Source organism: Canis aureus, chromosome 2 (assembly GCF_053574225.1).
Source record: "Canis aureus isolate CA01 chromosome 2, VMU_Caureus_v.1.0, whole genome shotgun sequence".
In the NCBI taxonomy this organism is placed as follows: Eukaryota; Metazoa; Chordata; class Mammalia; order Carnivora; family Canidae; genus Canis; species Canis aureus.
In genome coordinates this window covers 11824809-11849540 of record NC_135612.1, presented here as the reverse complement: position 1 = coordinate 11849540, position 24732 = coordinate 11824809, and the positions used below count along the sequence as shown (strand labels likewise).

Here is a 24732-nt window from a genome sequence, read left to right as displayed (position 1 = left end):
TAGAAACCTAAGTGCAACCTTATCCTTCAGCTTCCATAAAACCAGCATTGCCCCCCAGATAGCTTGGGATGGGGAGCATACTGCCATTCACAGCCTATCAAAACCAGTTTGGAAAGCCATCTCCTTCATTCACTATTTAAATATTATTTAAATGTTAAATATATACAGGCAGTCCTTGGTCTGCACAGTTCCAATATGCACCATTCAGTTGCCACGGTTTAGTTCAATTACTCTGATCTCTGACAACCTGGTCCACATTTCTATTGCTTGGTCCACAGCACATTAACTGTGAATAATTGTAAAAGTAAAAATTTTGCTGCTAGTATTTTAGTCCATAAATCACTACGTGAATAGCAGAAGCATATCCTGGTCAGTGGCCAATCATGTCATTTCTTTCAAGGCTCATCAGTGATTGGTCACTGCCTGTGTTACTCAATTCACCCTTTGTCTCCCAGCAATAAATCCCCGTGAAATTTTACAAAAATGGATCATTGAGAGATGGAATTGGCCAACAAAGATCAAAGTAGAGTGAAGAATGAAAAGTAATAATGTTGTACATGCAACTTGATTCTAACATTCATGGAATTTAGGAGAAATAGCTGATGGTGGTAATCTTGATACCATCACTCTTGGAGACACTCAAGATGTGCAGTTAGAGGAGTTTAGGGAAGGCCGACTTATGGATGGATGTCAAGGAGGAAAATAGTTGTGGCAAACAGGAGGCAGGTGTCCCAGAGGAAATGCCTGATGTTGGCAAAACACTTCACGTCAGAGGCACTCTCAGAGGCACTCTCAGAGATACTGCAGGACATTGAAAGAACCAAGGATTAAATGTCAGAAGCTCATCAAAATTTGCCAAGGCATAGAAAAGAGGCATTGAATACATCATAACTTTCTTACAAGAATAAGGCAATCACTGTTCAAGCAACTTTTGAACAGTTTTTCACAAAGAAATAAAACATTGAATTCTCAATATTTGTACTGTTTTACATTACAATGTACTAAAGAAACATTAGTTTTGCTATTTTTTTCACTTCACTCTACAGTCCTTTTATAACTGATAGAGAATTTCCAATGTTTGATAGACATTTTTAAAGGTCATGAAACAACCTTATATTTTCTCATTCACTGTGAGTCTTACTTTGCACAGTTTGAGTCTGCATGGTTGCTTTCACAGTCCTGCATTCCTGTGCAAAGTGAGAATTGTCTGTACAGAGAAACTCAGCGTGCATTCATATTCTCTCTTCTCTCTATTCCGTGAAGCTTGTAGCTTCTGTTTTTTTATGCATTTTGTCTTAGGAACTTGTTTTTATTCTCTTTTGTTGTTCTCTAATGCTGGTAAGTGATTTCAAATACAGTAATTTTATTACCATGCTACAATAGGTTGGATATGCTACTCCCTCAATTCCTTGCAAAATTTTCTCTTTTAGCCAAAAGCTGTTTAATGGTCATTATCTAGTGGCAGTGAGATTGGAAACTAACTCTCAAAAATTAGGAAATTAAGGAAATAGCGTTTCATTTCTGTGGCGGATTGTTTACATCCATTTAAAAGAATCATGAAGAAAAACACTAAAATGATGTAAAGAATTTTAGGAATATCTCACAAAGTGGGAAAAAGCAGGTGACAAAATACTTTCCAGTGTGATTCCATTTTTTTGCAAAATACGCATCTCTATGTGTACATGGGTATATATGCACATGTGTGCATATATGTACATAAATAATCACGATGAAGAATGTAATCAAAATGTCAAAGGTAGTTATCATTGAGTGGGAGGATTATGAGAAATTGTTCTTCCTGTTCTCTGTGTTTTCTGATTTGTTTACAATGGAGATATCACACTTCTGTGGGTAGGTCAAAACTTCTGCTCTTACCTCTACATTTTCTTAATATTATAGGAATAAAAAAGAGCAGTGAAGCAGACGTTAAATTGTGTTAATTCTCTCCACCTTTCTAGCCTGCTTCCTTCCTGTCACAGACTCAGAATATTCCCTAATGAATCAGGCAGCCCGGATGGTATTGACTCTGTAGAAGTATATATATCTAGAAAGATCAACTTTTCCAGTATCAGAGGTGAAGCACAGAGGAGTTTAAAAACATTCCAGGAGTCTCATGATTCGAAAGCTCAAATTACCTCGCCTCTAACTTTTAATGTGCCCAGTCCCAGCATTGCCACACCCAGGCATGGCTGATGGATTGAAGAAACCATCTGTGCAGCATAGACAGCATTGCCTGGGTCTGATTAGTTGAAAATAGTTGACAAAATCCAAATGGTTAAATAAATCAGGACAATAGTAACCAAGGCACAGATGTTTACGATCTTCCTGCACAGTCATATAAACATAATCTGTCAGAAAAGCAATGCCTGCTGAACTGCTTTCTCACATTCACACACTCAAACAAATTTTTGAACTATTTATTGAGCATTTACTATGCACCAACCAAGTCTTATGCTTAACACTTAACGTTCATTTTCACATTTAACCCTCACAAGAACTCTGTAAACAGAATACTATTATTTTCACTTTATAGATTTTATAGGAAACTACAGCTCAGAATATTGGGTAACTCATCCAGGGTCAGACACCAAACACGTAATAATAACCACTTAATGAACAAGAATAAAGGGTTTTATTTCAGGCTCAGGTCTATTTATTTAGAACTATATTTGGCTTTTAACAAAACCTTTTCTCTGTAAACAACCAACAAAACATCACAGGAAAACTGGTTGTAAAACAAACAAGCGACTAGGTGTAAAAATGTTTCCTAGGAAAACTCACATATATACGTGTATTTCATTAACTTCTTACATAACTGCTTATAAGAAGGACACAGATTTTATTTAAAGCATAAAAATTTTAGCACTGTTTTTAAAAGCGGCTTTGGATAAAATTTAACAAAAATGTAATGAAAAACACTATGGGGAAATTAGAAGAACTTTTTTGTATTGCTAAATAAGGAAAATTGTTTTGGATGGGCCAAAAATACTATTTTAATTAGAAATCACATGACAACAACAAATTTAACAACAACAACAACAACAAAAAGTTCCTTTTAAATACTTTGGTGTATCTTCTGCCCTCTCAAATAGACAAAACTCTGTCTTGTTGACGATTCTTACGGAAGACATCACTCCTAAGCAACCATAACTGCCATTCTTGCTCTGATTGGCGCTTCTCACTGCAGAAGCTCAAAGCCCTTTTTATTCCACCTTGGCCTTCCATCTCTGACCTTTCAAGTCTTCCTGAAATCAAATTGCCAAATCCTGTTTTCTCCTCGCAGAGCATCTCCTAATCCTCCTAATGTAATTTAGACTGACAGGACTGAGCTACAATGTTCAATAATATATCTGCAGATGACACGAAGGGTGGCCCGAGGGGTACTCCAAGCAAGTCTCCAATTGGACAAACCAGACTAGAAAAGGCCTGTGCCTGTCCCCATCCCTGGGTGTGGGTGCCACAATTGCTACCCATTTGTAACTGTGGCTTGTTCCTGGCCTCCAGGGCTGGGAGCTCAGGCTTCTGACTATATGGAGACAGATTATTTTTTTAATAATAATGTCTTTATTTATAGAGTGCTTATTATGTGCCAGGCACCTTGCCAAGTGATGTGATATGTCTTTATAGGACTTATCTAATTAGATTCTATATCTTTCTGCTTTCTGCATTGAGGGAGATTAGCGGGCTTATTCAGGGACCAAAATCGTGATTAAGAACAAAAACAGTACTTAGTTTGCATCTCTCCCTTATTCTTTTACTAGTAAATTTCTATTGATCACCTACCATGTGTTAGGAATTGCATTGAGTGTAGATCTCACCTTTATAGAATAACAATTTCTTGGGAGCAGAAACATACAAATAAACAGTACGATGTAAATATGTTAAGAATTACATATATAATTCATATTCTACCAAATTCACCTTTTAAAAATATACAACTGCATGATGTGGAAAGTTTATTTACAATGTACAACCAACTGATTCTAGAACATTTTCTTCATCCCCCAAAGGAAACCCTTTACCTATTACCAGGCATTTCCCATCCCCCTGTCCCTAGAAGCCACTAAATCTATTTGCTGTCTCTATGGATTTGCCTATTATGGACATTTCAAATAAATGGAACCATATCAAAAGAGAGAAAGAGAGAGAGAGAGAAATACATAGAAAGCAATCATATTTAAGAAATGGAAGTTGCCTAAGTAAATTAGTTAAAAAGATTTTTTACCTTCTCTAGCCTTCTTCATCACTAGAGTCCCATAATGGGGTGGCCTACAAAAGAATTTTTATCACCTTGTGTCAGGCTCCTTGCTATAGAGCCATCTAAAAAGATTTGAATCACAAATATGTGTAATGACTCTCACGTTTAGAACAGTATTAAACACACTACTCCTAGGCTCTTTCATTGTCCAAGGTTACTGCCACTCACACAGATAAATTATGTTTTTAAAGAGTATTTATGAATGTGTATAAATGATCAATACATAGGAAACAAGGAAAAAATTATATGAATTATGATCCCACATTAAAACAAACAAACAAAAAGCCCACAGATAAACACATATATGCAAAGAAAATGTGATGCAGCATTAAAATAATTGGAAATTTTGTTTTATTCTCTATATCATTCTATTTTGTGCATATCTATAAATTTAGCCATTTAGGAGTTTTATAATCAGAACAAGTAAATACTTTATACAAATTAAAAGCAAAAGAAGAATGAAAAGTCTGCTTGGTATAATGTGTCTCTAATTATTGTTTTATTGAGTTTACCAATGAGCCAGTTTATGATTTTAAGTAGTATGGTCATTATTTTCAAATAAATTTTTATAATCCAAAAGAAAACAAAAGCAAAAAGGTTTTCTTTAGGTAGGACTTCCTAACTCTAAACAAATTCTATTCACTATCTTGTCACCAGACATAAGTTCACACAAAATGGCCTCTCATTAATTACCTATTAGAGAGAAAATGAGAAGAAAGATGACTGGTTGCTCAGATTGATAGTTTCACATATTCCTTCTTTGGAGACTATCATTTCTTTCAAAGTTCTTCAACTTTCTTGAAGAAAAATTTAGCATCGAGACACACATGCATGTGAGCACACACACTAAGAATTTATATATTTTTTAAAAATTCCTTTAAAATATAAAAAGTGCAGGGCTGGTGATGAGAACAGGAAGTAAGTAGAAATGGGCACATGAAATCTGTGTGGAGTGCTGGGTATGTTTTGGAACTTGATTGTAGTGGTGGTTGCTTCCATAACTCTGTAAGCTGAGTAATACTCATTATACCGTACACTTAAAACAAGTGCATTTTATACCTCCATGCAGCTTACAAAATAAAAAAATATATAATTGCGTTGGATGTAGGAAAAAATACTATAGCAGAAGAAAATGTTTGAGGAATCCTAAAACCAATTAAGGAATCAAGATTGTGATGAAAGCCATATTAGACAGGCCCAGCTACATGTTTGAGAAGTCCCAGTGCAAAATGAAAATCCAGCACCTTGTTTAAAAATCGTTAAGAATTTCAAGATGGCAACGTTAAACTTAGCAGAGGGCTCTTCTGAGTGCCAGGCCCTGTGGGACCACGTAGGTAACGTGCCCTGAGACCAGCCATGAAGATTGGAGAAAGCATAGGCTGAAACATGGAAAGTAGAAGAATTCTATGAAATTTGAAGGATGCTCCAAATGAAGAGGACACAGATCCAAACAGTGGACAGGGCTTGGTGGTGATCACCAAGAGAACTGGAGAAGATGAATTTAGCAACATGGTAGGGCAGCCCTTTTCTCCACTTCTGCTTATGGTGAATAGTTGAGAAGTAAAGAGTAGCATTTACTTCTGGACTAAAGCAATGAATGCAGGAAATGGGGTTGCAGAGGCAAAGGAAATCGCCAGATTCATGGTATTTACCGGATACAGGGCAAACTCACAAAATGAAAAGACACCCCGCCTGCCCTTCCCATCCAGGAGGCAGAAACTTATCTTCTTTCACGATAGTGAGAGGGAAGTTGCTGTAATCAGAACCTTCATTGACAAATGGGAAATCAGGAAGTTTTAAATGCCAGTGTGAAATGAACATGCAACAATCCTAGCATTTACAAAACCCAAACATAATGAAAGGAAGAAACTCTGCAAACAGAAACATGAAAATCTGTGAAAAAATGGAAACCGTTTAAAAATTAACATAATTAACATTTGCCAATAAATGTAAGAGATGATCCTGTCTAAAAAAAATAAACAAAAGAGGTGTTTAGGGAATAAAAACATTCACAGATCTTGATTTTTTAAAACATGGACAATGGCTTACCTGTTCAGTCTATGAAAAGGATGTTTTAGTGGCTGTTTCTAATTTCAATATATTTTAATTTATCAATCTTACCCCCTTATGGTTAGTGATTTTTGCAACTGAGTTTAAGAAATCTATGATTATCCTAGGGTCAAAAATACACTCTTGTATATTATCTGGCAAATGCCATCTTTCTTAGCCTTCCACAATTATAATTACAATCCACCTGGAATTGCTCTGTGTGCTGTGTAGGGTGAGAGGAGATGAGCTTGTCAAGTTCCCTCCCCCACTGTGCACAGATATTGAATATACCCAGCACCTCATTGAAAGAACAGTTCTTTCCCCACTGCTCTGCTGTGCTGACTGTGTCACATAACATCTGTGTGCGAATCTTTCTGGTTTTTCTATTTATTTACAGTGGGTTTTCGGGTATAATTTGTACAAGGTCAATGTCTTAATTGTTCTAACTTCATGTTAAGCCTTGATATTCAGTAGTTTGCATTTCTCAGCTTTGTCCTTCTTTAAAGATTGTCTTGGCTCTTTGGGGCTCTCTGATTCAGCATATAAATTGTAGAATCAGCTTTTTAATTTACATACACACACAGAAAAAATACTGAGATTTTGAGTGAAAATGCAATGAGTCTATAGATTCATTTAGGGGAAATTGATATCTTCAAAGTATTGAGTCTTCATCGATGAACATTCTTCCACATATTTCAGTCTATGATCATCTTAATGTTTTTTAGTTTTCTTTTTTGAAGATTTGCCTAATACTTCTTGATGCTTTTTATAAAGGACATTTAAATTGGTTTGAAATAAAACCGATTGTTTTTATACTAACCATATCTATAGACGAGATTTTCTATATGAAGAAATGCAACATCCACTAATAGTGACAATTTAATTTATTATTTTCCAATGACACTTTCTTTTTTAAAGCTTATTTCTCTAGCTAGAACTATAATATAAAGTTGAATAGAAGTGATGAGTACAAGAATTCTTGTCTCATTTCTAATCCCAAAGTTTTTATAGGGAATGGCTAGGTCAACTTCAGTATATTATACAATATGATTTTCCAAAGTTGTTTTATGATTTTGTACTTTCAAAGGCAGGCCAATAGTTCTAGTGGGAATACTAAGCATCTATGTGAATCTAGACTTCTAATAGTCTGTTTTACTATTTCTCCATTCTCCCTTCCATTTCAAAATTCAACCACTGGAACTAAAAACAAAGCCATTCCAGAGATTTGCTTCTGAGTATGATGTAAGAGTGAAGAGGTTTGAGGACAGGGGTGGGGTTGGACAGAAAACAGAATCCAGAAGGAAGTATTTAGTTTACTCTTTATCCTCCCATATTGTTACATTCTTCATATCACTAGTATATTCTTGTGCATCGTTTTTAATCCCTAGGGGAAAAAATAGAAAAAAACAAAGGTAAAATAAAAATAGTATTTTAAATGAACAAACTTGAAAACATTAATATTACTTAAGTGTACATAAGCAAAAATGCATTTTTATTTATATTTCACAAGATGTTGGCTAATGACACAGAGAAAGACCAAGTCTGGGTATGTACTCCACAGATGCGGGTACCATTACATTCTCCCACAGCCCTCCTGGTCTGAGGCTCTCCTTCCCACCCTAGAAAGGTTTATGGCAGGATAATATATGGAGAAGACAAATCTTCACAAACTTACACTTCATTTGAAGTTCTTTTTTTATTTTAGCTTTTCTACAAATTATTTGGATATTTAAATATGGGTTTTATAACATTAAATAATTTTCTGGATCTGAATGTATTGGGAAAAAATTTATTTTATTTTATTTTTAAGATTTTATTTATTCATTCATGAGAGACACACACAGAGAGAGAAGAGAGGCAGAGACACAGGCAGAGGGAGAAGCAGGCTCCACGCAGGGAGCCAGACGTGGGACTCGATCCTGGGTCTCCAGGATCAGGCCCTGGGCTGAAGGTGGCGCTAAACCGCTGAGCCACCCGGGCTGCCCGGAAAAAAATTTAAAAATTGATTTTTTCCAATACAATTTCATAATGATTTTCCACTGATGAAAAGCCACATTCATATTTCCTTACCTACATATTTTGAAAAACGAAACTAATGAGACTCTGAAAACCAGAAAGTATTTAATCTTCAAAACTGCTCTTAAACATGATTATATTCAGATCTCCTCCACATTTTTACCTGCTTTGAAGCTCTCTTCTACAATGCAAATATTATATTGGAGGATATCAGAGAACTTATCAGCCGGCATACTGTTGATTCTATCTTGTCAGTATTGCTTTCACTGGTGCAACAAAAAGAAAATTGAATGATATTCCCCTTTTTTAAGTCCAATTCTTCTTACAAGTTTGGTGTACCTCCCTCTTCCTTGACAAAAAAATTTCTTTTAAAGAATGCCAAGTTCTTCAGTGAATCTGAATACAAGGGTGATGAAAATAGTGTTTGAGTGGGTTCTTGGACTCTTCATCTGAACAGACTAGATAGAAGACTGGCCTTTCAGTGCAGGAGGACACCTGAACGTGTCCTTTTAGTGTGATCCTTTCTCTAAGCCAGCCCTTTTTATGAAGGGATGAGCCACTATACTATTGTTCTATTTTTAAATGGCTCCATGTTGTTATAAAACCAGAGCATGTCATTTCATTAACATATTGAAGAGAGAATTCAACTGTGCTCCAAAAACACTGGTTTTAATCTTGGTTGGTTTCTACTCATTGGCTAGATGATTCAGAGCAAGATGCAACTTCTCGAGACCTGTCGTCTAACCTGGAAATGAGGCATCTGTATTTGATGATGACTAAAAGCCATTCCAGTTCTAATAATCTGCATAAAGCTTAGGAAGGGAACTGTTCTATAATTTCTTAATAATGCAGCTTTAAGTTGTATTAGAGGGAGAAATAAGGTGGTTTTATAATTTTTATTTATATTTAGAATGGAATCAAACAGGTGAGAATATTGATATATAGCAGTGACATATTTTGTGATACCTTTTGTTGAAAGAAACAGGTTAGAAGGATGTCACAAGTTTGCTTTCCTCACCTCACTCCTGGGCTTTCTACGTGACCCTCAATTTCTAGAAATAAGGGGAAGAATAAAGACTTTAGCAATTGGTTTCAAACTAATCTTGTAAAACCCTAGGGTTCTACTTAGCCCTTCAAGAGAGTTTGAAAACATTTGACATGAATTTCACTTTTTAAAATAAATACTATATATTTTATATATAAAACATGCATATCTTTATTTTAAAGTATAGTATTTACTAATTTAACAAATATTTCCAGAGTGCATATTATATGTTGAGAACAATTCTCAGGTCTCAGAATTCAGGAATAAACAGAAACAGAAAAAATCCTTGTGAAGCATGGAGCATGCCTGGTGGGCTGAATCAAGAGGAAAATAGAAAGAAAAGAGGCTAAGGAAAGAATAGAGGCCTGTGGTCCATCACAGGACTCTGGCTTTAACACATCAGAAACCTTTAAGCCCTTCATCAGTGCTACCTGGTCCAGTACTTTTATGTGAAGCTTACATGTATTTTTTTCATATACATTTGAATATGGTGCTGAACAAGAATAGTTATTTCTATATTAATCTTATTCAAAATCAGGCCTATAGCAGTTGATCCAAACAAAAACTATACATTTTTATGGCAACAAATGTGGTTTATGTTGAATTATATGCCAGGCAAAACTGAGGTATATCTGCTTATGTCACTTTCCCAAGAACAAGCAAATTCATAACACATTGATAACATTAAATTATAATTAGCTCTAACCATCATTTTAGGTTTAGATTACTCGTAATCTATCACATTTATTGATAAGGAATACAAGCTATTTTAAAAATATTGTTATATTTTTAAACTCAAAAAAAACAAACAAACAAACAAACGTCATTTACATCACTTTCAGGCTTCCAGAATGGTTTATTAAAAACATCTTGACACTTCACAATAATCTGCTTTTACAAAATTGGTATTTTTGTTTGCTATAATTTTGAAATTATAAAATAAATTTATATTAATAAAATTGCCCCTTTATCTGGTTAATCTTTATAATTCTCTGCTTGAGATTCTCTCTCTCTCTCCCCCTCTGGCTCTCCTCTTTCTGCTCTCTCTCTTTCTAAATAAATAAATAAATAAAAATTTTTTTGTAGAAAGTGATTTCAAATTAAGGAAGGCTAAAAATATATCACAACTAAAAGTAATACATGAACATTGACTGGATTTTGAAAAGCTATAAAGGACATTGAAAGGATAATTAAAAATTTTTAATCTGTATTCTATCTAAGAAATTGTTGTGTATTACATCATTTTTTAAATTCTTGGGAATGAAAATGGCATTGTGATAATGTAGGAAAATGTCTGTTCTTAGATGACTAATACTGAGATATTTAGAAGAGGAGTAACATGATGTTAACTTTATTTTCAAATGGCTCAAAGAAAAAAGGAGATCAGAAAGGATATATATTTATGTAGATAAATAATAGATAGATAGATAGATAGATAGATAGATAATAGATAGATGATAGATAATAAAGAGCACACAAATGTTATCAATTTAACCATTTGTGAATTTAAGTAAAGAGTTCTATGAGTGTTCATTGTGCTATTCTTTCAACATTTCTGGAGGGTTGGAATTTTTCAGAACAAAAGAGAGAGACTGGTGTCACTGAGCAACATAGTCTGAATAATTCTGACTTCTGAGTCACTTCCCACATCAGGGGGATGTTTGCCCACGCTGGTGACCAAATGAAGCTGATAAGCAGCATTAGTCAAAAAAACCTAAGTCAGACTTAGGATGGCTGTAGACTAATTATTTAGACTCACCCAACCTCAGTCTAGTTAATTTATTGCTTTAATTCATGTATTTAAAAAAAAAAAAGGCAAAAAACAAACAAACAAACAAAAAACCTGCCTGAACAACAACAAAAAAAATGTAAACCTCTCTACCCGAACTCAAGAAAGAGCTTTAGAGCACATGGAATGTAGCACCGAAGGAATTATGAATTGATATTTGCTCAGATTTGTTATGTTTATTTACTCACCCGAAGAAAAATATTTGCCTTTTGTAACAAGATTCTTTGAATTCATGGGAGAGCATAGCTGATCCTGCACATTTGGTGGCGGGGAGAATGGGAGAGAAGCAAACATCCATTTTGGAATCCTACATCATGGCCTCCAGGAAATAGAGGCCCTTTGCTTTCTTACTCTCATGATTTTATTCTCAAGGTTGAAGGCAAAGGTTTCAACTGTTGTCCAAGTCCCAACTGCCCAGAGTTCAGCATAAAGGGAGCATTTGTGTTTATAATAGGACTCTGGCTTTCAATTCCGCTCCCTACGAAGTGTCTGGGCTCATTGGCAGCATTCTAGCCAGCCTGTTAGTATTCAAAGAGTCTTGAACTAGAGCCACACCTGAAACCAAATGGGATAGGCAGTCACCTCAACTGTCATTTGTAAGGCTGAGATAAACAGGGAAACTATTGAACAATAGAAAAGGGGTTTTCTTCCTCTCACCAGTGAAACACACCTTAAAATATGAAGATCAAGGACTGCTAGAGATAAGAGCCACCAAAGAACTGAAACCTCTTAACCGCAGGTGGTAACAGTGGGGTCTGTCTTTTGAAAAATGTGTCAGATCCTTTTAGGACTGTATAAAGCACTTCTGGTTCCTATGGTGACACTGATAATTCTTTGTCAATCATTGTGATACGGAGATCTACATTAAGCAGTTTAAAGAGCACCTTGAAATGCTTGAAGGTTAAATTAGTTTCTCCTCTAAATTGCTTGGTGTCGATTTTAGTTGTGATAATTGGAAGAAATACACTTGGTTTGTGAGAAATACTGACCAATGTGTCTTACCTCTTACAAAGCTCAGAAAGGGACAGAGCCATAAACTGTGGGTCCCATCGCAAACAGCCCTGGACACTAATCAAAGGACATGTCTCCGAGTGGAAGAGACTAAGTAATTCATTAGTCTTCAGGCTGCCCTTCTCTGCAGTCCTGTCCGTTCCGAAGGATAGCAGTTTATTTGTCTGGTCTTTCCTTAATTAATTAGTTTCTCAGGAAAAGGCATTCTCTAATAAAATTTGGTGGAAACATTCCACGACTCCAAGGCAGGGCTCCTGCCACTGACCCATTATCAAAAACTGTTTTTTTGGGGTGTTAGATTAACCATCAACCACAAATTTTCTGCAAGTCGGGAAACGATGGATGTGCTGGGTTTTTCTCTTTTACTGGCTTTTGCATGTGATTCTATTAACAGCAAATATAATTTTGCCAAGTCGTGAAATAAGAAACTCAATTGCCTCGGTAGACAGATACCCAGAAGGTTTCTTATCCCCATTCTTTCAAAAGTCTAGGTTTGGTCACTATTATAGTTTACGTACCACATTCCAAACCTCTGCAGGCTTCTCGTTTCCATGGGGCTAGACTGGCTGGGGGGACCCTTCCTCCCCAGGTTCTGCCCATTTCTAACACAACATCAGTGTTCCAACAGATTTGACTGGAACATAGGTGTTCTCCACATGCCTTAATGATTATCCGTTTATTGTGTGACTTGTGTCACTTTCAAGAAGTTAGTTGCAATGAGTTTGCAAATATCTTGCTATCAAAACAGATAATTATTCTTCAGAATAAGGAATATGTTATTAGGTACTTACCACACCATCGGACCTACACTGGGAAAAAAAGCCATTTTAGTATACTATTAAAAAATTGCAGAAAAATCAACTATTTCTGCCACCAATACAATTCCAAAAGAAAAAGAAGAACTTGGTTTCACTTGTACTATTAAATCAGAGTTGTAACAAATCTTTTATGAGTATAGCATTTGTGATTTTAGTTTATGAAAGATAATAAACACATCTGTTCATTTTCGGTACATGAAATTGACGCAATGTTTTGTCTATTTTCATTCATAGTAATGGTAATAATAGCTAATATTAACAGCACTTCAGGGCCTGCCGTGACTCTATTACACAAATGATCAGTCTCATTAGGAAGAATCCATTACTGTTCCAATTATGCAAATGAAGAAACTAAAGTCTGGAGAGGTGACAAAACAAGGAAAATGAGAAAGCTGTTCTGAATGACTCTAGTGTCTGAGATCTTAATTACCACACTGATAACGTGCCACAGCCACCCTTGTCCCTAAATTTCCTATTTTCTCACATTTCATACAAGTTTACGGGTGTAGGAGCCTGCCTGGGGCCCCAGAACAAAATATCGTAGATTGAGTAGCTTAAATAACAGAAGTTTATTTCTCGTAGCTCTGGAGGCTGTGAAATCCAAAATCACAGTGCCAGCAAGATAGGTTTTCTTCTGAAGAAAGAAAACACACACTTCTTGCTGTGTGCTCACAGGACCTCTTCATTCTACATTTATGCAGACAGAAGGAGAGAAAGGGAGAGAGAGAGAGAGAGCTAGCAAGCGCTCTGGATTTTTCACATGTCTGTTGGCCATGTGCAGGTCCTCTTTGGAGAAATGTCTGGTCATGTCTTCTGCCCATTTCTTGATTGGATTATTTGTTCTTTGGGTGTTGAGTTTAATAAGTTCTTTATACATCTTGGATACTAGCCCTTTATCTGATATGTCATTTGCAAATATCTTCTCCCATTCTATTGGTTGTCTTTTAATTTTGTTGACTATTTCCCTAGCTGTGCAGAAGCTTTTTATCTTGACCAAGTCCTAAGAGTTCATTTTTGCTTGTTTCCCTTGCCTTTGGAGATGTGTCTAGTAAGAACTTGCTGTGGCCAAGGTCACAGAGATTGCTTCCTGTGTTCTCCTCTAGGATTCTGATGGATTCCTGTCTCACATTTAGATCTCACATCCATTTTGAGTTGCTTTCTGTGTAGTGTGTGAGGAAATGAATGGTCCAATTTCACTCTTCTGCAAGTGGCTGTCCGGTTTTCCAGCACCGTTTGTTGAAGAGACTGTCTTTTTTCCACTGGATATTTTTCCTGCTTTGTCAAAGATTAGTTGACCATAGAGTTGAGGGTCCATTTCTGGATTCTCTATTCTGTTACATTGATCTAGGTGTCTTTTTTTGTCCCAGTACCACTCTGTCTTAATGATTACAGCTTTGTAATACAGATTGAGCTCCAGAATTGTGATGCCACCAGTTTTGGTTTTCTTTTTCAACATTCCTTTGGCTATTTGGGGTCTTCTCTGGTTCCATACAAATTTTAGGATTATTTGTTCCAACTCTGTGAAATAAGTTGAGAGTATTTTGATAGGAATTGCACTGAATGTATATTTTGCTCTAGGTAGCATAGACATTTTAACAATATCTGTTCTTCTAATCCATGAACATGGAACATTTTTCGATTTCTTTGCATCTTCTTCAATTTCTTTCATGACTGCTCTATTGTTTTCTTTTTTCTTTGTCTTTTTTTTTTTCTCTCTCTATGGTTTTCTGGGTACAGATCCTTTGCCTCTTTGGTTTATTCCTCAGTATCTTATGGTTTTGGGTGAAATTGTAAATGGGACCAACTCCTTAAAATTTCTCTTTCTTCTATCTCATTGTTAGTGCATAGAAATGCAACTGATTTCTGTGCATTGATTTTATATCCTGCCAGGTTGCTGAATTCCTGTATGAGTTCTAGCAATTTTCAGATGTGGCCTTTTGGGTTTTCCATATAGAGTATCATGTTGTCTACAAAGAGTGAGTTTGACTTCTTTTCCAATTCAGACGCCTTTTATTTCTTTTTGTTGTCTGATTGCTGAGACTAGCACTTCTAGTACTGTGTTGAATAGCTGTGGTGATAGTGGACAATCTTCCTGTGTTCCTGACCTTAGGGGAAAAGCTCTCAGTTTTTCTCCATTGAGAATGATATTCACTGTGGGCTTTTCATGTATGGCTTTTATGATATTGAGGTCTGTTCCCATCCCTTGGTGTCAGGGAAATACAAATCAAAACCACAATGAGATACCACCTCACACCAGTCAGAATGGCTAAAATGAATAACTCGGGAAATGGCAGATGTGGTGAGGATGCAGAGAAAGGAGAACCCTCTTACCCTACTGGTGAGAATGCAAGCTGGTGTAGCCACTCTGGAAAACAGTATGGAGGTTCCTCAAAAAGTTGAATACTAGTCAGCCATCAAAAAAAAAAAAAAAAATGAAATCTTGCCATTTGCAATGACATGGATGGAACTAGAGGGTATTATGCTAAGTGAAATAAATCCATCAGAGAAAGACAATTATCATATGATCCCACTCATATGTGAAATTTAAGAAACAAAACAGAAGATCATAGGGGAAGAGAGGAAAAAATTAAACAAGAGAGGGAGACAATTAAATCAGAGAGGGAGATAAACCGTAAGAGACTCTTAATCATAGGAAACAAACTGAGGGTCTCTGGAAAGTAGGGGGGTGGAGGGTTGGGGTAACTAGGTGATGGACATTAAGGAGGGCATGTGATGTAATGAGCACTAGGTATTATATAAGACTGATGAATCACTGAACTCTACCTCTGAAACCAATAATACATTGTATGTTAATTCATGGAATTTAAATTTAAAAAAATTAAAAATATTAAAAAAATAAAGATACTGATTTTATCTAAACCTATCAGATCATGACTCTTCCCCCTCATGATTTCATTTAACTCTAATTATTTCCTTAGAGGTCCCATCTCCAAATACAGTCACACTGGAGGTTAGAGCTTCAACATGTGACTTTGACAGGTGGGGGAGACGCACAAACATTCTGTCCTTAATAACAAATAACTTAGTGTATTTCCAAAAGAAAATTATTCCAAGTTCATTAAAATGCTAACAAATAGGAACTTCTCAACTCCTAAATTTCCCCTTTAAGAAATTTGCAGTATCACGTGTAGTAGAGACCTCATATGGACAGAAAGATTGGAGAAGTGAAACTCTTCATTGTTCACATTGTCTTAACTAACTGGATGATGATAGGTGACCCCCGAGAGGGGATTATATCGGAGAACTAAAGCAAAACTTCACACAAAACAATGAGGCCCTGCCTGAGCCTTTGGGAAGACTGCTCTGATCAGGCTCTAGATGAATTAGTCAGCCAATAGTGTTAGTGGATACTTTTCTTCCTGGGCTCTGCTCTGCTTTCACTTATTATGACAGAAAAAAATGCATTAATCTAATCACATGCTATAATCCAACCACATGTATATTTATGCACTTAGAGATTAGCATACAAATTCCAAATAACAAAGTAAGAATGATCAGTCTTGGCATTTTCTAGAAACGTAGTTCGTATTTCTTTTTCAATTAACCCTAGTCATTGAATGATTTATGTGGAAAAGCAAGACTAAGCATGTATGTTATATACAGTTGTTGATTCAATAAAAAGGAAGGTATCTAGAAACAAAGCTCTGCAGCCTCTGTAAAAACATGTGCTCTGTGAGAATTTCAATTGTCTGACATGGTTCAGATCCTACTCAACTCATTATGATGTTCACGGTCGATATTTTTCACCAGCACAATGAAGCATGCCACAGTATTTGAAACCACAGCCTGTAAACATTACTGTTACACAGCCTTCTGCTCCCACAATGGCGAATCAAGATAAATGCTATGGATTTTCTCAGATTTATTCTTTCCAGTTCATACAGTAGCAGGCTGGTCAGACAGAGTCACCTCTAAGAATCTATGCAACAAATTTGGGACTTTCTAGGCAGCCACAATATCTATTAGCAGGTGCCAAATTAGAGTATTTCGCAAGAAAGATGAATATAGTGGCAGCTTCCTGGTATCATAGAATTTCAATGTGAAGGAAAGCAAGCTGGCTGAAAGTGCAAGTCATTTACCAAGCATGTAATTAAATAGACGGATGAAAGGTAGATGACACAGGCATGGATAGGTAGACATTCTTATTAGTCCACCAGACTTCCAATTCAATGGCAGTTGGAAAAGTTAGCATTTTGTGTGTGTGTCGGGGGAAAACGGGCTCAATTCTGAATTTATTTCTTTTGGGATTTGCACATTTTTTTTTCTTTCTCCCTACCTCTGCGCCTCACTACAGTGTTACTTGTGAACCAGAGCAGAGTCAAGAAATATTTAGCGGAGGAAAATAGAGTCAAGAAATTTGAGAGGAGGAAAATCATTCACACACGTCTAAGCTGCTAATTCTTTCCCAATCAGACTGACAAAGCACTTTTCTCTTTGGAATAAATATGTTGGAATCAAATGAATTGCCAGAAAAGGGTGTTGTGCTTTGTTCTGTTTTAATTCCATTGCTCATGGCTTGACTTTTGTTTGTCTTCCTGTCAGCCTTCTACACTTACCTTGGCATTTCTCCTAATCAGCAAGCAGGACTGCATAGGAATGTTGGTCTGTACAAGTCAGTTTAGGTAAACCTGGCCACCTGCCTCCCTGTTAGGACTTTCTCACCAACCATCAGCTCACATTATTCAGTGCCAACCAGACAGAAATAACCACAGGATTCTAAACTTGCCCTTCCTTTGGGAGGGTCACTCTCCCTTTTCCTACTCCTTTCTATTGGCTCTTTGGGAACAGATGGCTGGCTTCTTGAGTATCTTGCTCCTTTGGCAGAGGAATATTTTCCATCACTAGACCACTGATCCTGAATGAGACACTATGAACAATATTATTTTTCTATCTTCGGAAAACTACATTTCCTATAAAAATAAGATTCCCAGATTCTACCCAAATTCCACAGATACTTAGTCTGCAGCATATTAATGGATATAAGACATAGTTCCTCCCCATAGAGAAAACTGTGCATACATAATAATACTGTAACACATGGCAAGTGGAATATTAAAAGTAAAAAACTTCCAGAACAAAAGAAGAGATTAATTATATGGGAGAATTACCACTATGGGAAGAAAGACCGCATGTGAGCTAGTTCTCAGTAAGGACGCCTCAAAACTTGAATGGGAAGAATGAGGAGTAATTAAGAAGCTTGTAATTTAGTAAAAGAGAATGTGCAAGGCATGGAAGAAAGAATTTTCAAAATGTATTTGTGAAACAATAAAGAACTGTATTTTGCCTACACAAACCAAAGCTTCCTATAGGATTGGGTCTCAAATGCTATGCTTAGAATTCTTACTTTATTCTGTAGGCCAGTAATTTCTAAAATCTGGCCATGGACCAGTGATGGTTTAAGTCTAAGTGTTCACCAGACTGGGGAGAAATAAGAAAAAGAAAGTCAATTTGTAAGTTTTTTTGTTTTGTTTCTGTTTTTGTTTTTGTTTTTTTTAATGAAACAAAGTGCATTCAAAGCAAAGGTCTTTCCTTTATTATGGGATTGTATGTTTCCCATATTTGGAATCAAATGCAATTGCTATTTTGAAATGATGGTAAGACTAGATGGCTAAGGTTCTTAGTTGGCAAGATAAAAATTGGCAACACTGTTTTGGGATCCCGAGTATATTTTTATTTTACTTGGTCCATGTGATCAAAAATTTGGAGGCTACTTCCAAAGGTAATGTGAATCCTGGGAAGGGAGATGAGGGGATGGATATTGCTCTCTGGGAGATGTAAATGTGAAAGTAATAAAATAAAAAGAGATAAATAAAGGAAAAAGAGAGAAAAGGAAGGAGGGAAGGCAGTAAATTAGACAGATCTAAGGAAGGTAAGAATCCAAGGAAGCTAGTTAGAAACTAAAGCAAGAAGCAATGAGGATCAGAGTGCCTAGGTGGCTCAGTCAGTTAAGCAAGCATCTGCCTTTGGCTCCTTCCTCAGCTAGAAGTCTGCTTCTCCCTCCTCCTCTGCCCCTCCCCCAAATTATACACATACTCTCTCTCTCTCTCTCAAATAAATAAATAAAATAAAAATTTAAAAAAGCAATGAGGGCCTAATCTAGGACACTAACCTAGAGAATTGAAAGAAAGCAATGGATGCAAGGGAGAGAATCTACAGGATTGGCAAATGTGCAAAAGTACACACTAAGATTATATTTTGGGCCAAAAGTCTGAGCCACTTGGCTTCTTGTACAGAAAGGAGGGAAAGAGCCAGCAGAGATTTGGAAGAGACTGGAGATGTGACAGACTGGGTCTGGGAAATTGATAAAGCTTAGAGGGATACACCTGGGAATCATCTGCATAAAAGTAAAAGCTGAGAAAGACTAGTCAAAGAACAGATGGTGGAAGAGAGAATTCTGAGTAGAGAACACCTCTATCACTTGATTCTCCTTCATTAGTTTAGGTCATCTGTTGACAATGACCAACATTGAAATTCACCTTTTCTGGATGAACTTTGATCAGTGAACTTTGATATTTGCTAATTATCATTGCCTACTAGTCAACCTCTAATACTATCATCTTGAAAATTTTCATATTTCTCAAGATCCTCTCTATTAGCCCATTTCTCTGTTACCACAAACTTCAATTAAGTCAACATCACATATGCTGGGTGAGCTGAGAAGTTAGGAAGTAGCAATTATTGGGCCCAAGGAATTTAGTTCTCCCCATCATATATAAGGAGAAAGAAAGAATGAAATTTAGACTACAATAACCCTTCAGCATTATAAGGAACTGTAATATTGACAAAAGAAAGACACTCGAACTTTAAAATGTTTTGGAGATATGTTTTTGTCCTGGATAATACTGTTGTGGTACAATTTATTTTTTGCCTGGTAACAATAGTTAATATTTATTGAGCATTTTTTAAATTTTTATTTATTTATGATAGTCACAGAGAGAGAGAGAGGCAGAGACACAGGCAGAGGGAGAAGCAGGCTCCATGCACCGGGAGCCCGATGTGGGATTCGATCCCAGGTCTCCAGGATCGCGCCCTGGGCCAAAGGCAGGCGCCAAACCGCTGCGCCACCCAGGGATCCCTTATTGAGCATTTATTATAGGCCGGCACTTGACAAGCACAACCTCACTTAAACTTCAAAAAATCTTACCAAGTGAGTAATTTTAGTGTGCCTTTTTTCTAGTAATAGAAGTAATATTGAGAAAAGATAAGTGACTTGTCCAAAGTGACCAAGTAGCAAGTGACTGAGCTGGGATTAGAATTCACTTGTATCCTTTAGGCTTCATTTTTTGGCAAATGACAGAAAACCCAGATATAACCATTTTAAGGGAAAAGGGTCTTTATGAGTTTCCATAACTAAAATGTCCAGAGCTAGGCAGAGGCTAATTCCAAAAGGAACATAACAAGTAACTCACACCATGTCATCAGCATAGAGTTTCCCTCTCTTTATCCTTACCCAGATGCCTCTGTGTTGACTCCATTCTCAAACAATCCCCTCCTGTTGTGGTGTCGGAATGTCTCCAGCAGATCTGGCCTCATAGCCATGCTTAGCCAAGACCAGAAGAAAATCTCTACTGTCTCTAGCCCAGCAGTCCTAGGAAGAATCTCGTTAAATCCTTTCATTGTGATTGGGTCAAAGCCTGACCCTGAAAGAATCACGAGCATCTGAGCAATGTTGTACACTAAATGGCCAAGCTTGGAGCCAAGGGTGCAATAAACCAGGATGCCATTAACAGAACAGATGCTGGATGGCACTATTAGTAAAGAACTCTGACAACGGAACTTTCTTACTGAACAACCTGAGGTCTAACCACTGCATTTTTCCAGCTAAACAGTGAAGATCCACAAAGAACAGAGATGAGACTTTGAGCGTTAAAAAGAAGGCACTACTCTTTTTTATATTAGGAAGAACTAGATCTATTTCTGCTGTGGTAACAATATAAATGAACACATTCCTCCAAAGAGACTTCTTCCTGGGGGTCAGGAAGGAAGGGAATGGACATTATACATTTGTCCCAGATTGCTCTTGAGCTGAATGAGAACACAGGCCTCAATTTCTCCCTTCTAAGCCAAGTATTTACGCCAGAGACCAACTCCAAACTCCTGTCCATCTAGATTTTCTTCCATTTTATCTCTAATACACTGGATTTAGATTGAGGCAGTGCGGCATTAGTACCCATTGCTCCATTTATCCTTTTAGAGCCTGTTGAAGATCCCACAAAAGAACCAATCTCATTTCTGTAACAAGTTCCTCCCTAGGAGAAAAGGACAAAAGAGAGAAAGATCTGATCCTATTTATGATGGTCTCTTTCTATTTCTCTAGGAATATTAACTTGCCGGTTGCCTCTTCGTCTCAAAACCTTTTTTTTTTCCCCCCTTTAATATTAGCTGACTCTCTGACATATTATTGAAGGAAGAGAACAAAGCATGTGGATGCTTGTTATTTCAAGGATATGTTGATGAAATGGTTTATAATGCAATTAAATCCTAGCTCTTTGTGCTCAAAAGAAAGAGGAAACACTCTATTGGGCCATCCTCTAGCAGTAAAAATTCGACTGAAAGACTATTACTTCCTTTTCTTTAAAACTCCAACTTCCTAGCTGATATTGCCAGACAAATGAAATAGTTCAATTCTCTCCTTTATGTTGTAGTGAATGTAGAAGAGCCTGCTTCAATGGGGTAGGTTTTAAATAAGAACTGAAAAGCCTGTGTGCATTTGCAGTTTCAACACCTCATTTAACGCTTTGCTTACCTTCAAAAATCCTATAGGAATAGTGAATATATATCCTGTAATAAAGGGCAAAAGAACGTACCTATTGAAATTTAAACATAAGACCACTGGTGAACTGGATCCAAAAAGAGAACTGGGCTATGATTTCTCCTTTTCCCAGAAGGCTGTCAGATACAGTTGCAACAGTTTGGTAAAACATTACTGGGGCCCCTTTATTCTTCCATTGTTCACTTTTCTCTTCCTAGTTGCTTTTTTTTTTAATATTTTATTTTTAAGCCATCTCCACACCTAATGCGGGGCTCGAACTCACAACCCCGAGATCAAGAGGCCCATGCCCTATCAACTGAGCCATCCAGGTCCCCCCCCCCATATTGAAAATTGCTTCCTAATATTGAAAAATTAAATTAAAATTTCTCAAGGGAAAAGAAAAAGGAAATAATAGGCAATCCTATTCTTCACTTCATTGTTTTACTCTTAGATAAAAGTGGTAGGTAAATAGGGAGGCTGAGTCCCCAACTGGCTTCATCCAGCTCCCATCCTAAACTACACCCCAGCCGAACTAACCAACGCCTCTCTAGGTCATACACTCTGACTTGCCCCCGCTCTGTTGCCTTCTGTGACACTGACGCCTACACCACAACATTTATACTTGTTGAATGATAGGTAGAGCTTCTGAACAAACGGGAGGTCCAATCAGGAGAGCGCTTGCTAAATCTCTGGCAGAGTCAGCAGGCGTTCAGGGCTCCTGCAACACTGGGACATTGAACACAGAGACAGAAACAAAGAAAGCAAACATTTCTGCCTTGATGAATCTACTCACAATTCTAATTCCTGCGATCAAAGTATCTTTAAGAAGCTATTTTAATTTCCACATGTATATAGTTTTTCATGACATCTGGAAAATTGAACTCTTCTATATTAAATATGAGAGGATACTGTCATCTTTTTGGAACCTCTAAGTCAGGATCTTCAATGGGCCTGTTGGCTCCATTGCCAAAAGCCAATGGGCAGCTGTTGCCTTGACAATATTAGAAAGCTGCAGCCTTCCTTTAATCCCGGAGAGAACTTCTGGAGAGGGAGGATATCTGAAACAAAGTCACACTTGGGAGCAAGGCATTCTCTGAAAGCAGCTTTTCTGATTTCCTGGGCCCAATTCCCAGGGACCCTCTATTGCATCATCAAAAGGTTAGGATCACTTTCCTTGCTTCCAAAAGTAACACCTACAGCAGGATTTCTCAAAATGGAGTATGAGTCACTGGCCTCAGAATCACCCAGAGTGCTTATTTTTAGAAGCCTGACCCTCCGGCTACTCCATCTGACTCTACAATTGGGGATTGGACATCTGCAATTTTACAAAGTACTACCGCACCATACTAAATTTTGAAAACCACTATTTAGGGATGTATGTTCATTCATATAAAAACACATTTGGTATAACAATTTAGGTATAAGGAAATTATTAAAGGCATGAGTTCAAAGAAGTCTGTGACACAACCATTTAACCTTGCCAGAAGCATCTCTCACTTGAATAAAACTTAAAGCAGAAATCATGATAATTTAACCTCAGAAAAACTACTTAAACCTATCAACAACTCTCCTTCTACCCACCTATGTATCTCCTACTTTTTAGATTCTATTGGTATAATTAAGTAAGTCTTACATGATGTTGGCATTGTTGTTTTAAGATGCCACATTTTATTTAAACATACTAGTCACAAATTCTATGGCATTTAAAAAGTTTTTAGTAGAAAAACATAGAAAACTGAATGATAGTTATATGACAGTGAAATAGAATTCTTCTATGCAGTGACTAAATTATAGTGACCAAATTATAAGAGTAAATAATTTGTTTTAAGTGATGAACTATCAAGTCCAAGCCTGAAAGCAAAAATATAATTTTTGAATATCTGACTCTTTCCACTGAATATAAAATTTAAAAAAATAATTCCGTCCCAATACAGAGACATTTTCTGTTTTTCCTTCAGAATCCAACCAGCTAGAATATTAAAGTATTTCAACAAGCTTTATTTTAGATGCAGTTCAAAAGGAAGGAAAGTTAACAGCAGAATCCTTTAGGGGAGCAAACCTTATGTGAGAGAACCTAATAAAGGATGCCATGTATTAGTAAGAGAAGCATGTAACCTGAAACATTTTCAGTGACACAGCACGCGAAGAGGGACAAGCAATCATGGCATAAACAATCCCTACTGGTTAGTTTTCACTGTGGAAATACTGACATGTTGAGGATACATGATATTTGACTATGATCACCCTGTCATCCTGTGGATTTGAGGTCTCCAAAATCTTGTGTGGGTAACATGCCTACTTTTGCCCCCCAGAACACATCTTTCTCTCACCGATATTTGCTACTATATTTTCCTAATATCGAATTCACTACTTGCCACTAAATAAAAAGACCTCAGGCCAATGAACAGATTTTGGGGATTTTTTTTTCTTTAAAAACACACTCTAACAACTGCATCATATAGGTCAACTCCTCACTCAGGTAAAAATATTGGTGATATCTGCAACTTGTCAAAATGTGGCTTGTGAAGTTCTGCTATAAAGTACTAGGAGATGCATTTGATTTTGATCACCTAGGCTGTTATGTATATGAGATTCACTTTATGTCAAAATGTTACCGGCATGACAGAGCATGGAGCTCCAGTTACAGAAGCAGCAACCGTGCTCAGAGAGTCCTTTGGCTCCTGCCATTCATTACTTCTTACCTGTTGTTGAACTGAGGTCTATGTGACAAACACTGCCTGGTGAACAAGAAGGACCCTGACTTCCCAACCTTATTTCTATTGGAGTAGATTAATGAACAACAACAACAACAACAAAATAGTAAACAGAAAAAACAAGGATGCTTGGCTAGCTCAATCAGTTAAGCATCCAACTCTCAGTTTAGGCTCAGATCACGATCTCCTGGGTTGTGAGATTGAGCCCCATGTGGGCTAGGCACTCAGCAAGAAGTCTGCTTAAGGACTCTCTTCCTCT

General features: G+C 36.9%; 2 long non-coding RNA genes across 5 annotated transcripts in view; one reads left to right on the top strand and one right to left on the bottom strand.

Annotated features, from left to right (window-relative positions):
• The window catches only part of LOC144292741 (uncharacterized), a 223676-nt gene that overhangs the window by 127069 nt on the left and 71875 nt on the right, over positions 1 to 24732 (top strand). The window lies entirely within an intron of this gene.
• The window catches only part of LOC144290130 (uncharacterized), a 55566-nt gene continuing 38046 nt past the window's right edge, over positions 7213 to 24732 (bottom strand). For 2 of the 3 annotated variants that reach the window (XR_013357953.1, XR_013357960.1), the window contains exons 2-3: positions 9290 to 9375; positions 7214 to 7691 (exon numbers count right to left, since the gene is read on the bottom strand). This is a non-coding gene — a long non-coding RNA (uncharacterized LOC144290130). Of the gene's footprint in view, positions 7692 to 9289; positions 9376 to 24732 lie in introns of all 3 variants that reach the window. The other variant, XR_013357961.1, reaches the window with a different exon arrangement.